A 17,527-nucleotide genomic window follows, 5' to 3' on the forward strand; every position below is an offset into this window, starting at 1 on the left:
GTCTTTGTGCATGCTAGGCAAACACTCTACCAGTAGGCCAAACTCCTGGCCCCCTCCCACTGCCATTTTAAAAATTTTTATAATGCTGGTATGAATTATTTGATCTGCTCTGTTTGAACTACTGCATTCTAAATTGAGTCTTTTAAATTTTATTTTATTGTCAGGATAATGTATAGAGGGGGTACAGTTATATTCATCAGGCAGTGGGTGCATTACTTCTCGAACCTTTTGGAGAGCTGGAGTAGATGTTGATTCCATGTTAAGAGAGATCAGAAAGTATATACCATGATGAGTTGAGCTAGTGTAAATGTATTTCATTCAGAATGGATGTATTCCAGGCTGAATGGAGTTAGGGTAGAAGTATTCCATGGTGAGAAAAACAAGAGTATGTATAATTCATGTGAGAAGAGATGGAAGAAATGTATTTCTTGGTGAGGAGAGCTTTGTAATTAAATAACAAGCCAAAGAGATCTGGTTTACATTTACCCCTAGAAAAAAAGCTGGATCGTAAAAAAAATTTATATGGTGAATTGCAGGCAAAGAAATATTCCATGCTAAGGTTATCTGAAATAGAATTATTCCATAATAAAAAGAAACTGAGTGGATACATTCCATGTTGAGACAGCTCAATTTCTAATTTTCTATGCTGAGTAGGGCAGAGATAGCTATATTCCATAATGATGAGAGCTAGACTATGTATATTTAATGTACAGAGGAGTTGCATAGGTATATTCAATGTTGAGAGGATACAGGGTGAATGTTTTCCATGCTGTTGGGTGCTGAGTTGAATGTATTCCATAATGAGGATATCTGTGCCAAGATATATTTCATGTATGGAAGATCTTGGCTAGATAAATTCCATGAAGCAACATGAGAGGAGTATCAATGTTCAAGAAGTAAAGCACCCACTACCTGCTGAATATAACTTACCCCCAAAATAAAATATGATTAAAAACAAAAAGTACAGTAATGGTATGTATGCATAAAATGGCATTGGTAGTTGAATTACATGTTGAAGACAGACAGTATAGAAATAGTTCACAAGGAGAAAAGCTGGAGTGTGTACATTCTGTGTTGAAAAGAGCTGGAGTAGATGTATTCCCTAATCAGGAGATCTGGAGTGTAAGGTTTCTATGCTGAGGAGAGATTAGAAGGTGTGTACCATCACAAGCTGAGCTGGCATAAATTTATTTTATAAATAGGAGGGCTAGGGCATATATATTCCATGATCACAAGAAATCAAGTAGATGTATCCAGTGAGAGAGAATGAAGCAAAGATTGTACTACATGCTGAAAAGTAGAGAGGATGTATCCCAGCCTGAGTAGAGCTGGAGTACAAATATTCCATGATGAAGAGGAGTATGTCTATTCCTTGTAAAGAAGAGTTAGAAGCAGTGTATTCCCTGGAGAGGGAATCTTGGTAAATAAATCAATAGCCAAGGAGACCCGGGGTACATTGACACCAGGATGACAAAGCTGCAGCATAATGCTGTATGTAGCTGATAGCATAAAAGTAAGTATTCCATGCTGAGAAGAACTGGAATGGAAATAGTCCATGATAAAAACTCATGGACAGAAAAATTCCATGTGAGGAGAGCTCAATTTCTTGTTGTCCACATTGAGTAGAGCTGGAGTAGCTGAATTCCATAATGAAGAGATCTAGACTGTGTATATTGTTTGTAGGGATAAGGTGGATAGATATGTTCCATGTTGAAAAGAGACAGAGTGGATGCATTCCATGATTTTGGTTGCTTTGCTGAGGCATAGGTATTCCATATGAGTATAGTTGTGATAGAGGAAAAGAGTTGGGGCAGATAAATTCCATGAAGAAAACAGCAGTCCCATACAAAAGATGAACGTGGTAGATATATTCTATGTTGAAGACAGCCAGTGTAAAAATATTCTTTACTGAGATTATCTGAAGACTCTATATTCCATGATGATATGACTTGAAGTAGAATTATTCTCTAGAGGACACCTGGAGATTCCTTGCTGAGGAGAAATGGGTAGGTGTATACCAGGATGAGCTGAATGGACAGAAATGTAGTCCACGTAGAGAAATGCTGGGGTGAATGTATTCCATGAGAGGTATAGTTCTACTTGATGAATTGCTTATGGAAGGAATCTTGATTGGGTGAGCGTATTCCATGATAAGAAGAACATAAGTATGTTTATTCCAGGAAAAGAGAGAGAAAATGTATTCCTTGTTGAGGAAAGCCTAATAAATGAATTATAACACCAGGAGACTAAGGGGGTACATTTACAACAAGATGACAAACTGGATCATTCAGATTTCATGTGGTGAAGTGTTCCATGTTGAGGCAGTCAGGACGAGAATATGCTATGATGAGAGGGTTGGGACTGCATATTCCATCCATTTCCATGCTAGGACAGATTAATGGCTCATTTTTCAGGCAGAATAGAGCTGGAGTAGTTGTATTCCACAAGGAGGCGAACTAGGCTATATGTATTCCATGCAGTTTAGTTGAATTGGTATATTCCATGCTGAGAAAGGAAGTATAGATGTTAAGATATTGTGTTTTGAAGTTCAGGTTCTCCATACAGAGAACAGTACAGCAAAATATGTTCCATGTGGGGAAGAGCTAGGGCAAATAAATTCCATGAAGCAAACAGTGGTGGCTTGTGTATCCGTGTAAATCATTATTATGTTAGGTGTATTGATGCTGAAGGCAGCCAGGGTAGATAAATTTCACAATAATAAATTTGTGTGTGTGTGTGTGTGTGTGTGTGTGTGTGTGTGTGTTTGTGTGTCCCATCATGTGAGGAACTGGAGTAGATTTTTTTCCATAATGGGGAGAGATGGAGTGCATGATTTCCATGCTGAGGAGAGATGGGAAGCTCATGCTGAGATGAGCTGACATCATGAGTATAGCTATATTGGATGTGTTTCATGCTGAGAAGCCTGCAGGGAATATATTCTATTAAGAGTGTTACTCCATGTTGAGACAAGATGGACTGGATTTATTCTGGGCTGAACTGATGTGAGGTAAGAAAATCCCAGGATGTAAAGAACAGTATATTCACTTGGAGAAGAGATGGAAAAACATATTTCTTGGGGAAGAGATCTTGGTAAATTACAATATAACAAGATCTTGGGTACACTTACAACCAGAATCACAAAGCTGGAGCATTAAAAATGTCATGTGGGATCTGGAGTTTGGCCTACTGGTAGAGTGCTTGCCTAGCACATACAAAGTCCTGGGTTAGATTCCTTGGTACCACATATGCAGAAAAAGCTAGAAGCGGTACTGTGGATCAACTGGTAGAGCACCAGCCTTAAGCTGAAGCGCTTAGGGACAGTGACCAAGCCTAGAGTTCAAACCTGACTACTGACCGAAAAAAAAAAATGGGGGGGGGCGGACCTGGGAGTTTGGCCTAGTGGTAGAGTGCTTGCCTTGCACAATGTCCTGGGTTTGATTCCTCAGTACCACACACATAGAAAAATGCTAGAAGTGGTGCTGTGGCTCTAATGGTAGAGCACTAGCCTTGAGAAAGCCCAAGAACAGTGTTCAGGCCCTGAGCTCAAGCCCCAGGACTGGCAAAAAAAAAAGTCATGTGGCAGACCTGAAGTGTGGCCTAGTGTCACCTAGCATGTACAAAGTGCTAGCCTTGAGAAAGCTCAAGATCAGTGCAAGATCAATGCACAAGCCCTGAGTTCAAGCCCCAGGACCAGAAAAAAAAATATGGCCGGGAACTGGTGACTCCTGTCTGTAATCCTAGAGACTCAGGAGGCTGAGATGTGAGGATTGCAGTTCAAAGCCAGCCCAGGCACTAAAGTCTGTGAGACTTATCTCCAGTTACAGCCAGAACACTGAAAGTGATGCTGTGACTCAAATGGTAGAGTACTAGCCTTGAGCTAAAGAGCTCAGGGACAATACCTAGGCCCAGAGTTCAAGGCCTGTGACCACCACCACCACTACCACCAACAACAAAAATGTCATGTGGGCTGGGAATATGGCCTAGTGGTAGAGTACTTGCCTAGCATTCACAAAGCCCTTGGTTCAATTCCTTGGTACTAAACAGACAGAAAAAGCCAGAAATGGTGCTGTGGCTCAAGTGGTAGAGTACTAGCTTTGAGCAAAAAAAGCTCAGGGCAGTTCCCAGGCCCTGAGTTCAAGCCCCAGGACTGACCAAAAGAAAAAATGTCATGTGGCAAGTCATGGGCAAAGAAGTATTCCAAACTGAGGCAACCTGGAATAGAAACCTATGATGAAAGGAGGGACCTGGGCTAATTATATTCCATGGAGGTAGAGTTCAAGTACTAACTTTCCATGCTGTATACAGCTGGGGTTCCTGTATTTCATAAAGAAGAGACTTGGACTATGTACATTTCATGTAGAGATGAGTTGAATAGATACATTCCATGCTGAGACAGATAGTATGGGTGTTTTCCAGGCTGTTGGGTGCTGAAACGCACCCAGTGAAGAGCTGGCACAGATAAATTCCATGAAGGATTTAGTGATGACACATGTATCCAATGCTCATGACTGCTGCTGTTGGTGTATTTTATACTTAAGATAGCCTGAGTAAGCAGGGTGCTGGAACCCTAACTAGTAAGGAGGCTGAGGTCTAACGATCAAGGTTCAAAGCCAGCCAGAGCAAGAAAGTCCAGGAGACTCTGATCTCCAATTAGCCACCAGAAGTGGAGCTGTAATCAAAGTTGTAGAGAGCTAGCCTTGAATAAAACAGCTCAAGGACAGCACTAAGGCTCTGAGTTCAAGCTAAACTGAACTGAGCTAGCAGTATGATACGAGCTGCAGTATATATATTCCATGTGGGGAAAAGATGAAAGAAATGTATTTCATGGAGAGGAGAGTGGTAAATGAATGACTAGCCAAGGAGACATGGGATGCATTGACTCCAGGAAGACAAAACTTGAGTATAAAAATTTAGTGTGGTGAGGGCTTGGCATGTGGCTTAATGGTAGAGTGCTTGCCTAGCATGCTCAAAGCCAGAAGTGGTGCTGTGGTACAAGTGGTGGAGTGCTAGCGTTGAGCAAAAGTGTCCAAGGACAGTGCCCAGGCCCTGAATTCAAGCTCCAGAACTGGCAAAAAAAAATTAATGTGGTGAATAGAAACCAAAAAAGCATTCCATGCCAGAGGTGACCTGGAATGTAAATATTCTTTGATAAAAAGACCTAGACTTGCCAGGTGTGGTGGCTCACACCTGTAATCCTAGCTTCTCAGGAGGCTGAGATGAGGATTGCAGTTCAAAGCCAGCCCAGGTACTAACGTCTGTGAGACCAACTAATCACCAGAAAAAACTCTTGGCACTGAGGCTCCAAAAGTAAGGCGGTAGCCTTGAGCTGAAGAGCTCAAGGGACAATTCCCTGGCCCAGAGTTCAAGTCCTATAAATGACCAAAAAAAAAAAAAAGCAGCAGTGACAGTGACAGCACCTGGACCTTAGTCACTGAGAGATCCTACACAGGTGGCTTCTAATCATGAAGTCTGTAGCCCAGATTAGGGTTGATGACTTAGTTCAATTGGGAGAGAGGAGGGAAGGCAAGGCAGTTAGGGGCAACACTGGAAGAATAAGGGGAAAAAAATCTCTCTTTGGGGACAATGTGGTGCTCCCAGCTCTGTTACTAAGGAAGCTCTTCTGACACCTTTCTTTCCTGAACTACTCATACATTTGATGTTCTGAGAGCAAAAGGACAAAGGAATGAAGAGAAGGTATACCAGTTGTCCTCTGTATGTGGCACATGACAGTGAAACAGTAGAAGAAGAAAAGGCACTTTTCCCAGACACTGGGTTTGACTTGGGTGATGCAGCTTTACTCCTTTGCTCTAGTGTTTGATCAGTTACATAGCAACTACATCACTACATTTCCACTTTCATAGCCTTCTGGATTTCATATACATTATAGCCCATGATATCCATCATGACCATGACTTTGTTGCAAGAATGTTAGGGAAATGTTCGAGAACTTTTTTTTTTTTTTTGCCAGTCCTGGGCCTTGTACTCAGGGCCTAGGCACTGCCCTTGGGCTTTCTCAGGGCGAAAACTCTACCATTTGAGCCACAGAACCACTTCTGGCTTTTTCTATGTATGTGGTACTGAGGAATCAAACCCAGGTCTTTGTGCATGCTAGGCAAGCGCTAGGCCAAACTCCCAACCAATTTTTCTCTTTTAAATTTAAATTTTGTTGTAAAGATAATGTGCAGAGGAGTTAGTTATGTAAGTAAGCTAATGAGTATATTTCTTTTTGCAGTGTTATCCCTTCCCTCATTTTTCTCCCTCCCACCCAGGAATTGTAAAGTTCATTTCCAACATAGTGGAAGAGGTGGGTTGAAGAGGGATGAAAATGTTGAAGGAGTGATACTGATTGAAATATATTGTATACATAAATTGGTTTATTAAATGGCAAAAAGTCAATGTCCTACAAAATTTAGGAAGCTGAGGGAAGGGGTTATTAGGAGGGTTGAGTGATGATAATGTTGAAACGGGTGTCGTTTGGCATTATCCAAAAAAATGTACTCTTTATCTGACTTATGTAGCTGTAACCCCTCTGTACGTCACTTTTATAATAACAATCTAAAAAGTAAAAGACAAAATGGTGTAACTGCATTCATAAACTCCCTTGTGCTTAAAAAGAACAAAACTATCTTTTAAAATTAGTGATGTTCAATAGCTCAAAACATACATACAGATGGCCATATAGGATGAACTTAAGTGAAATGAACTCAGTATATGGAAACAAGAGGTTTATCTTTGTGATTATTGTTCTTAATGTACTATGTGAAGTTATTTCTTTTCTCTTTTTTCCCCTTATGGTTAATCTCATGTGGTTACTGTATCTGACTTTGTTATCTGGTATATTGTATAAATGTTTATTTGAAATAGAGAAGGGAAGGGGGAAAACAAGATGATTGGGAGGGGGTTGGAGGAGGGAAAGGAGGACAAAAACATGAGAAGAGGTATCAATGTTCAAGAAGTAATACACCAACTACCTGATGAATATAACTATAACCCCTCTAATTACCCCAACAATAAAATACAATTTAAAAAAACCTCTAAAGAATGACTGTAGGTAGAGGAAATGTGTAAAATCAACATGGAAAGTGATTCGAAACTATCAAGTAAATTTGACAATGTAGTTTCTCCGTAAGCCCACAATTCTACTTCCATAGCCTTGTTTACAGGGAAGAAATTCTTTCAGGATTATTGTTTCTTTTCCTAACAGATTGAATTGGTATAGTGTATTCTGGGTTTTTGAACTGGAAAAGTTCGTATCATTTGGAAAAGCATGACACATTCCGTATGATCTAGAAGTGATTGGTGTGTGTACATACAGGATCTAGAAGGTCATGGATTTTGTTCCTTGCTTTTTATGTGTTTGCTATGATATATGTAAACATAAGTTAATAAAGGTTATTTTTTGCCAGTCATGGGACCTGAGCACTGTCCTTGGACTTTTCTCAAGGCTAGAGCTCTACCACTTGAACCATAGCACCACTTTCAGTTTTTTCTATATATGAGGTACCGAGGAATCAAACCTGGGTCTTCGTGCATGCTAGGCAAGCACTCTACCCCTAGCCAAACCCTTGGCCCAATAAAGGTTAATTTTAAATAAGGAGACCCACCAATCAGCTGTCTTCAAGGACCCAACTTTGTCCTAAGGTCAATCTCTGCAATCAAAAAGATAGGGCAAAATGGTAGAGAGGGGCTGAAGCACAGTCTTCCCATGATAGGTCTATGCCACCTTCTCTCTTTCTCTGCCATATTTATTTTTGATAAAATTTCCCATTACCATTTATGTTTGAGTCTTGCCTGAATTCTTTCTTGGATTTCAAGGACTGAGGTTAACTTGGCTCCCCTAAATTTATGATATGATATTTGATGCTTTGGAAAGAAGTTAGGGATTAAGTATGTTTTCTTCTGACTTGGTGTCATTGGAACAATACACTATTTTCTCTTGTCTTCTATGCGGTGATATTTCATATGACCTTGGGGGCTTGGGGGTCATAAACTGAAGCATTTTCACAAAGTCATAGCAGATGTCACTGCTTTTTGGGATTCTCATTCTAGGAACATGCACTCAACTGAAGGAAAGGCTAATGCTACCCTTAACTCCATAGCTCCACCCCCAAACCAGATTCTTAACTTTTGCTGTCTTTGCCATTTCCCATCTCAATGAATACACCACCACGCTCTCCTGACCAAGGTGGAGCCATGTTGCCAAGCCGGACATTCTTTTCCTCACTTCTACCACCAGTAGCTCTGTTTGTCCCCAAATGTTCCCCAGCTCCCATCAACCTCACCTGAACCTGAGCTTGTACTTCCTGTGCCCTGGACAGATGATGAAGTAGAACATTAACTAACTGTTCCTGCAGGTCTTGATCAAAGACCATCTCATCACAGAAACCTTCCTGGATTCCTGTCTGTCTCATTGCTCACTTCATGTCATAACCCTGGACACCCAGTGTGCTTCCCAGTGGCTTTGTCTACTTATTTGTTCCATCCCCTTGTATGCCAGCTATAGGAGGAAGAAGGCCTATGTGTTTACTCCCTCCAGGGGGTCTGTGCCTGGAGTAGAGCCTGGCACTTGTAGCACTTCAATAAGTATAGAATTAAACCCCAAAGTGAGGCAGTGTATGCTCTATGAAGGGTGACACAGGCATGAGAGGATCTTGTTGGAGAGATGAGGTTATTCCTATTTAATCCAGGATGCCATGGCTAACTCCAGGTTACTTCTTGTGAAGAGGATTGCTAGTCTCAATCCGACCACCTGTTCCATCAATGACTGGGTAAAACAATGGTGTTCCTGATCCCGATAAAACAGCCCTAGCCTCCAAAGCGACAAAGACTTACTCCTTACAATTCAGAGAGAGCTATTGCCTCCTTCTCTCCAACAATGGAGGACGTAACCAACCACTGTGCTTAGATGCCACCCCTAGACCACTATTTTGAGTGACTCACCCCTAGCCCTTAGCAACTAATGGCAGACACTGCTGTGGGAGAGGATGTAGACATGGAAAAAAAGCAAAGCTGCTGACAACCTAGGGTGTGGGAAAGGTTCCTTTTCGATGCCTCACAGAGGAAAAGGACACCACTTATTCCTTGGGCAGCACATATTAAAATATAGACACTGCCACCTGTGACTGGAGGGGAATCCTGAAGGTGCCCAGGTCTGATGCACCATATATTCATATATAGTCATGTGCCACAGAATGGATTTCTAGTGATGAGCCACACAGGCAGTAAGGGTCATATATATATATACATGCACATATATATCCCTTAGTGACACTGTGCCATGTTCCTCAGAATGTGACTCTGTCATTAAGCAATGTGTAACCACATGGAGAACCTACTCTATTCCAGGCACTGTGTGAGGCACTGGGGACTGTGACTGCACTGGGGAGTCTGTCTTTTAACACAGTAATTAAAATCATCTAGATTAGCTGGCCACCAGTGGCTCATACCTGTAATCCTAGCTACTTAGGATCTGAGGATTGTGATTCAAAGACAGCTTTAAATGTCTGTGAGACTTATCTCCAACTAACCACCAGAACACTGGAGGTGGTGTGGTACTGTGGCTCAAAAGTGGTAGAGTGCTAGCCTTGAGCTGAAGAGCTCAGGGACAGTGCCCAGGCCCAGAGTTCAAGCCTTATGATCAACCAAAAAGGGAGAAAAGGAGGAGAAGGAGAAGGAGAAGGAGGTGGAAGAGCAGGAGAAGAAGGAGGAGGAGCAGGAAGAGGAGGAGGAGGAGGAGCAGGAAGAGGAGGAGGAGGAGGAGGAGGAGGAGGAGGAGGAGGAGGAGGAGGAGGAGGAGAAGGAGAAGAAAAGGAAGGAAGGAAGGAAGGAAGGAAGGAAGGAAGGAAGGAAGGAAGGAAGGAAGGAAGGAAAGAAGGGGAGGAGGAAGAGGCAGCAGCAGCCAGGCATCAGTGGCTTATACATATATTTCCAGCAATTCAAGAATCAGAACTGAAGACTACGGTTCAAAGCCAGCCTGGGCAAAAAAGTTTTTTGTTGTTGTCTTTGGGATCTAAACTCAGGGCCTGAGTACTGTCCTTGGGCTTTCCTCAAGGTTAGAGCTCTACCACTTGAGCCACTGTACCACTTCTAACTTTTTCTGTGTATGTGGTACTAAGATACCACATGAAGCCCAGGTACATGAGGTACATGAAGCCCAAGGCTTCATGCATGCTAGGCAAGCACTGTACCACTAGGCCAAACTCCCAGCCCAGGGAAGAAAAGTTTGTGAGAATCTGATCTCCAACTAACCACCAAAAAGCTGCAGGTGGAGCTATGGCTTAAGTGATAGAGTATGAGCCTTGAATGAAGAAGCTAAGGTACAGTGCTCAGGTCTTGAGTTCAAGCCTCAGGAATGATACAAAAAGAAAAGAAAAGAAAAAGATGTCACCCTAAATGAAGTTGGTATGTGGGTCTCACAGTCAATAGAGGTCTCCAAGGAAGCATGATGCTCAGGTAGGGCAAGAGCTCAAAGAAAGGCCCTGAAAAATGTCAGTACCAGAAGTCCTTAGGCACAGAGAAACCCAAGCATTTAAAAGGCCTCACAGGTGAGCCCATGAAGATACTCAGGACCACCTATGGATATTTAATATCTATTATTAAAATAAGATAATATGGCTGGGTGCTTGTGGCTCAGGAAGCTGAGATCTGAGGATTGCATTTCAAAACCAACAAGGGCAGAAAAGTCCATTTTTTTTGCCAGTTGTGTGGCTTGAACCCAGGGGCCTGAGCACTGTCCTTGGACTTTTCTCAGGCTAGAACTCTACCACTTGAGCCACAGCACCACTTCCAGCTTTTTTCTATGTATGTGGTACCGAGGAATTGAACCCAGGTCTTCATGCATGCTAGGTAAGCACTCTACCACTAGGCCAAACTCCCGGCCCCAAAAGTCAGAGATTTTTATCTCCCACTTACCACCAAAAAGCTAGACATAGGGCTGTGGCTCAAGTGGTAGAGCACTATCCTTGACCAATAAAGCTCAGGGACAGTCATCCGACCCTGAGTTCAATCCTTAGGACTAGTAAAAAAAAATTTTTATCCAAAGTTAATATAAAAATAAAATAAGATAACTAAATAATACAATGAATAAAAGTGGTTTAAGGGCAAGGCATTGTGGTTAATTTTATGCCTTGCTGGTTCTAAAAACAAATAAAAAGTCAAAATAAAACAAAAAACAAAATAATTTATGGTGAATGAATAATGGTTGTTTGTTAGTCACTTTACTAACACTTAATATCTCAGTCATTACTTACCTCAATAAGGAAGCTGGACATTGGTGGCTCACATCTGTAATCCTAGCTACTCAGGAGGCTGTGTGTGAGAATCATGATCCAATACCTACCCAGGCAAAAAAATGTGAGACTCTTATTTCCATTAAATCACCAAAAAGCTGCAACCACAACTGTGGCTCAAGTGGTAGAGAACTAGCCTTGAGTGGAAAAGCTAAGGGACAGTGCCCAGGCCCTGTGTACAAGCCCTACATACACACACACACACACACACACACACACACACACACACACACACTGACATACAAAACAACACCTCATTGAGTTAGGAAGAAACTTCCCCTTCCTGTCAAAAGACTACTTTCAAAATAGGAGTGTTTTAACATCCAGAGATCCCTAACTTTATTTTAAGGTTGTGGCAACTGATCCAGGATCTCTTTGCCATCTTGCACAATCTACTCTGTGGACCACAGGAATACACGCAGAAGTCTTGGCAGCTAAAAAGGAGCTTGAAACATTTTCCATTGGTTCTTTCCTGACTTTTCACCTCAATGCTGACATATAACATTTAGAAGTAAAAGCTAATTGAAGAGGTTGGAAATAACATGATCCGCTTCTGCCTGGAGATTTGGGTAAATGTCTCATGCATCTACTGAAAGATGGGGTCCACACTACCACAACAATGTCCATTCACATGGGGGCATGAAGCACTGGCACCCCCAGTGGTTTACAGTGTAGTTTCTGCAGTCCAGAAGGTAGAATATATTCTCCTTGTTTGCCTTAGAGAAATAATAAAAATTAGAAGTTTAACTTAGTCATTCTAATATCAGGCAAATGACAGTTATTGTTAATTTCAACAAATTCTTCATTCACTTTTCTTTCTTTTTTTTTTTTTTGCCAGTCCTAGGCTTGAGCTCAGGGCCTGACCACTGTCCTTGGACTTTCTCAAGGTAGAGCTCTACCACTTGAGCCTCAGCACCACTTCCAGCTTTTTTCTATGCATGTGGTACTGAGGAATCGAACCTAGGTCTTTGTGCATGCGAGGCAAGCACTCTACCACTAGGCCAAACTCCCGGCCCCACTTTTCTTTTCTTTTTTAAAAAGAAGAAATTTAGTCTATGCTTAAAAATTAAAGCTTTAAAAAGTGTTATTAGGAGCCTAGGGTGTGGCCTAGTGGTAGGGTGCTTGCCTAGCATGACAAAGCCCTGGGTTTGATTCCTTGGTACCACATACACAGTAAAAGCCTTGAAGTGGTGCTGTGGTTCAAGTGGTAGAGCACTAGCCTTGAGAAAGCCCAAGGACAGTTCCCAGGCCCTGAGTTCAAGATTCAGGACTGTCCAAAAAAAGAAAATCCACAAAGATGTTATTAGCAGACATTAGATGTACAAAGGAGTTTTCACTGACATCTTGATATATATAAATAATGTATCCCACTTCCTCCCTGTAACAGTCTCCTGGTCGTAGTCTCCCTTCATAAAACAATTTCAAGAGTTTTCATTGTTCTATTTTCAGACATGCAAATACATGACATGGCCATATGCACCCTAGTTCACCCTCTTTGTTAGCCCTCCCTCCTCTCATTGGTCCTCTTCCACCCAGGCCTGTTTCATTTCGCTGTTATTCCTTTCTTCTTTCTTCTTCTTCTTTCTTCTTCCTCTTCTTCCTCTCCTTCCTCTCCTTCCTCTCCCTCCTCCTCCTCCTCCTCCTCCTCCTCCTCCTCCTCCTCCTCTTCTTCTTCTTCTTCTTCTTCTTCTTCTTCTTCTTCTTCTTCTTCTTCTTCCTCTTCCTCTTCCTCTTCCTCCTCCTCCTCCTCCTCCTCCTCCTCCTCCTCTTCTTCTCCTCCTCCTTCTTCCTCCTCCTCCTCTTCTTTGTTCTCTTCCTCTTCCTTAACTGCTTTCTCCTCCTAGTCTTTTTCTTCCCCCTTTTTTCTTATATTAATTAAAGCACAGGGTGTCACTATGGTATTTCTGATATGCAGATGCTATCTATATATTGCTCAGAATAACCTCTCATAAAATATTTTTTGTTGACCAAACATGAGAGTTGATCGACACTAATAAGGAAAATACATTAAAAATACATACAACCTTCCTCCCTAACCAACTATACCTAACATGCTCAATACCACTTACCTACCCTCCCTTGCCAGCACTTACATTAGAGAACAAATGGGGAAAGAACTTAGTTTTTGACCCTCAAAAAAATCCCATAAATGTGAAAAGTTTTCCTTTGAAGAAAAACAACCACACAGACTGCTAGAACAGGGATAGCTACTTAAAGAAAAGAAATACTTTTCTATCCATTCCATGTGATCATTAAAAAAGGTCAAAGATTTTGGAACATAACATTTTTTTTGCCTGTCCTGGGCTTGATCTCAGGGCCTGAGCTCTGTCCTTGGGCTTTCCTCAAGGCTAGCACTCCACTCCTTGAGCCACAGCACCACTTCCACCTTTTCTATATATGTGGTACCAAGGACTTAAACCCAGGTCTTTATGCATGCTAGACAAGCACTCCACCACTAGGCCAAACTCTTGGCCCAGAACATAACATTTTTAAAGCCATTGCTGGCTAAATAACAATAGCTTTCTGTGCTCAAGACTAGTGCTCTACAACTTGTGCCACCACTGTACTTCCAGCTTTTTTTTCTGGTTAATTTGAGACAAGAGTCTCATGGACTCTCCTGCTTTGAACCATGATACTCAGATCTTAGCCTCTTAGATAGCTAGCATGAGCCACGGAGGCCCAGCTCAATGATCACTCTTTCAAATGGACATTACTGAGTTATTTCTTCAATGTGACATCTGTAAACCCAACTTAGAGAGATGATGACTGTTTTCAGTTCCTTTCATACATTAGATCCAAAAATTTTCAAGGAAAAATGACAGGTGTGTAGGGGGTGTCAATACAGTATATCTTAATATACTTCTCAAATTTGTCAAGTATCTGTAAACAGGAAAGAGAAAAAGAAAGAAAAAGGAAGAAAGCAGAAGGAAGGAATAAAAGTCTATAAATATGGCCGGGAGTTTAGCCTAGTGGTAGAGTGCTTGCCTAGCATGCACAAAGACCCGGGTTTGATTCCTTGGTACCACATACGTAGCAAAAAGCTGGAAGTGATGTTGGGCTCAAGTGGTAGAGCTCTAGCCTTGAGAAAGTCCAAGGACAGTGCTCAGGCCCTGAGATCAAGCCCCACGACTTCCCCCCCACCAAAAAAAAACCCTGTATTAACATTACCTTTGGCAGAAAAAAAAATCAAAACAAAAACAAGCTCTTAAGCTTTTATTTTATTTTATTTTGCCAGTCCTGGGTCTTGAACTCAGGGCCTGGGCACGCTCTTTGGACACATTTTGCTAAAGACTTGCACTCTGCCACTTGAGCCATAGTGCCACTTCCAGCTTTTTCTGTGTATGTGGTACCTCAGAATCAAACCCAGGGCTTTGTGCATGCTCAGTGAGCACTCTCCCACTAGGCCAAACTCCCTGCCCTTTTTCTTAAAATTTTATTAACACTGATTTTTTACATCATATTTCAAATGTCATGTTTAACAAACAAGTGTTCAAGAAGGGAATCCCTATATATTATCATCACTGGCACATAAATTTTAGAACATAATTAAACTTAAGCTGAGGGTTTATATGTCATAGATACATATTGATCTATATAATATAACGTTATGTCTATAGAGTATATATTACATCATAGATTTTTATGTCTATGTAGTTATATTCATATCTCCAATACCATGTCAATGACTTTGGGTAACACAGTGGTTTATTTTTAGTCAGAGCATCTGAGTATAGGAAGACAGTAATGACAACATGCTAGGAGAAACACATTTCTATTACATAAAAAAGTATTAAGTAAGCATCTGGAGAAATTTCAAGTGGCTGAGTTCTCTAGGTCTTTGCTTCTTTTCTTCAAGACTAACCTAAAATAATAATGTGGGTCTATAGAATCAATATTTCTTTCAAATTTACTTTCTTGATCTTGTCCTAGTTGCATCCTGTTTTGATTACATTTTCTACCTAGATTTGTTCTTAAAAAGAATTGCTTTTGTAGGATTCAAGACAGATCTGCCTACTGGCTAGATGGAATTAATTTTTAATTTTTTTATACTTTTATTTTTAAAAAAATTCCTCCCTCCTTCCCACATGATGCATAGTTTATTTCTGCGCTCGCCCCCACCATCCTGAGACTTGAACTCAAGGCCTGGACACTGTCCATGGACACTTTTTGCTCCAGGCTAGTGTTCTGCCACTTGAGCCACAGTGCCACTTCTGGCTTTTTCTGTGTATGTGGTACTGAGGAATCAAATCCAGGGCTTCCTGCATGCTAGGTAGCACTCTACCACTAGGCTACATTCCCAGCCCACATAACTCATTTTTGACATATGTACACTACATAGAATGACTGCACTTGCTCACCTTTTCTCCCTCATTCCTGTGCCCTCCCTTGTCCCCACAAACATATTTCTATTTCCTATTATTTGTTCCGACAAACTGTCCATTAGTTGATCAGAGGAGTTATGTTTTCAGATTCCTCCCCTAAGTATATGGTCCTTTTGTCAGTCTGTGTGTAAATGGATCGAGCCCTGTATATGTTATCATGCCTTACTGTAGCCTCTCTGGACCTGGCTTACTTCACTTAACATGATTTGTTCTAGGTCTATCCATTTCCTTGCAAATGACATAATATTCGTTCTAATGGATGTGTACAATGGTGTATATACACCACATGTTTTTTGGACTACTCATCTATTGTAGGGCATCTGGGCTATTTCCATAATGTGGCTATTGTGAAGAGTGCAGCCTTGAACATGGATATGCAAGGTCTTTACCATGTTCTGATTTGAAATACTCTGGTTAGATGCCCAAGAGTATATGGCTGGAACATACTAGTAGTTTGGTTTTTTTGTTGTTGTTGTTTTTTTGAACTCTCCAAACTGGAAATGCACAATTATTATCTTCACTTTACGGTTTGTACTGAATCTCTCTGTCTGTCTTTGTCTGTCTGTCTCTCAACTGGATCTTTTAATCTATTTCATTAGTCTCCATGTCTGATTTGGTGCCAGTATCATGCTGGTTTTCTTGCTGTGGCTCTGCAGTATAATTTGAAGTTAGCTATTGTGCTATCTCCAGCACTTCTCTGTTTTTGAGGAAATAATCCAAATACTAGAAGCAATTTGGGGATAATTTTATGGACTTGCACAAATTTCAAGCCCTGTGGAAAGTTTATGAATGTTTGAGCAACTCTGATCAATATTTAAGAACCTAATCCCCAAATGCCATTTGCATAAAGCTTTGCTACCAAAGCTTCTGCTGAGACTCTTTCAGCTAAAAGCTACTGTCCAATGAATTATTCATCTGAAAGGAAAGAAATGCACTTTTGTTTTCTGGATTATTGCCTTAGGGAAAATTTCCAAGGCCTGAACTGTGGGCTATAGGGACTTGAACTTAAGTTTTAATGTCTTTGGAGAGGCTTACAACTGAATTGCCTTCACACAATCAAATAGATATGCACTAATCCCGGGACAAAGAAATTTTCTTTCCTTTCAGATTTAGGATACAAATGGATTTCTTATATGCAAAGGGATGCTTCAAATATCAATGCTTGTGGAATATTTTTATGACAGAAATGGAGATTAGTTACTTTAATACATAGTTCTGTAAATTAGTCTCCACACAGAACCCCTGGCAATACTTTACCTAACAAGCTGTCAATGCTCACAGCTGCTGTGGAAAATAGCAGTTCTACAAAAACTAAAACTAGAATTATCATATGATCTGGCCATTTTACCTTAAGGTTTATACCCAAAGTATAAACAGAACTTAAAGAGATACTTGTTTAAAGAAGTTCTTAGCAGCATTAAATCTCAATATTTAACAGCTGGAAGCAACTGCGTTGTTTCACTTTTATGAAATGCTTAAACTAGACAAATATAAAAGGATTGGGATATAGCTCAAGTAGTGTAGTGCCTGCCTAATAAATGTGAATTTCTGAGTTCAAACCCCAGTAGCTCCAGAAAATTGTATATGCATGAATGCATATTTTCTCTCAACTTATAAATATCAGTTTCTAATTCTATGACATTTAAAAATTGGTATGAAATAAAAAGTATTAAACAAAAGAGAAAAGGATAGCTTTCAGGAATGCCAACTGCTATTTGCTCAAAACTTTTAGTTTCTGTTTCTTTTGTTTTGGTACTGGGTCTTGAACATAGAACCTCAGCACTGTCCCTTAGCTTTTTTGCTCAAGGCTAGGGCTCTATCACTTGAGCCATACCTCTACTTCTAGATTTTTGCTGG

This window comes from Megascapheus bottae, chromosome 20 (assembly GCF_031878675.1).
Source record: "Megascapheus bottae isolate mThoBot1 chromosome 20, mThoBot2.hap1, whole genome shotgun sequence".
NCBI classification, from domain to species: Eukaryota; Metazoa; Chordata; class Mammalia; order Rodentia; family Geomyidae; genus Megascapheus; species Megascapheus bottae.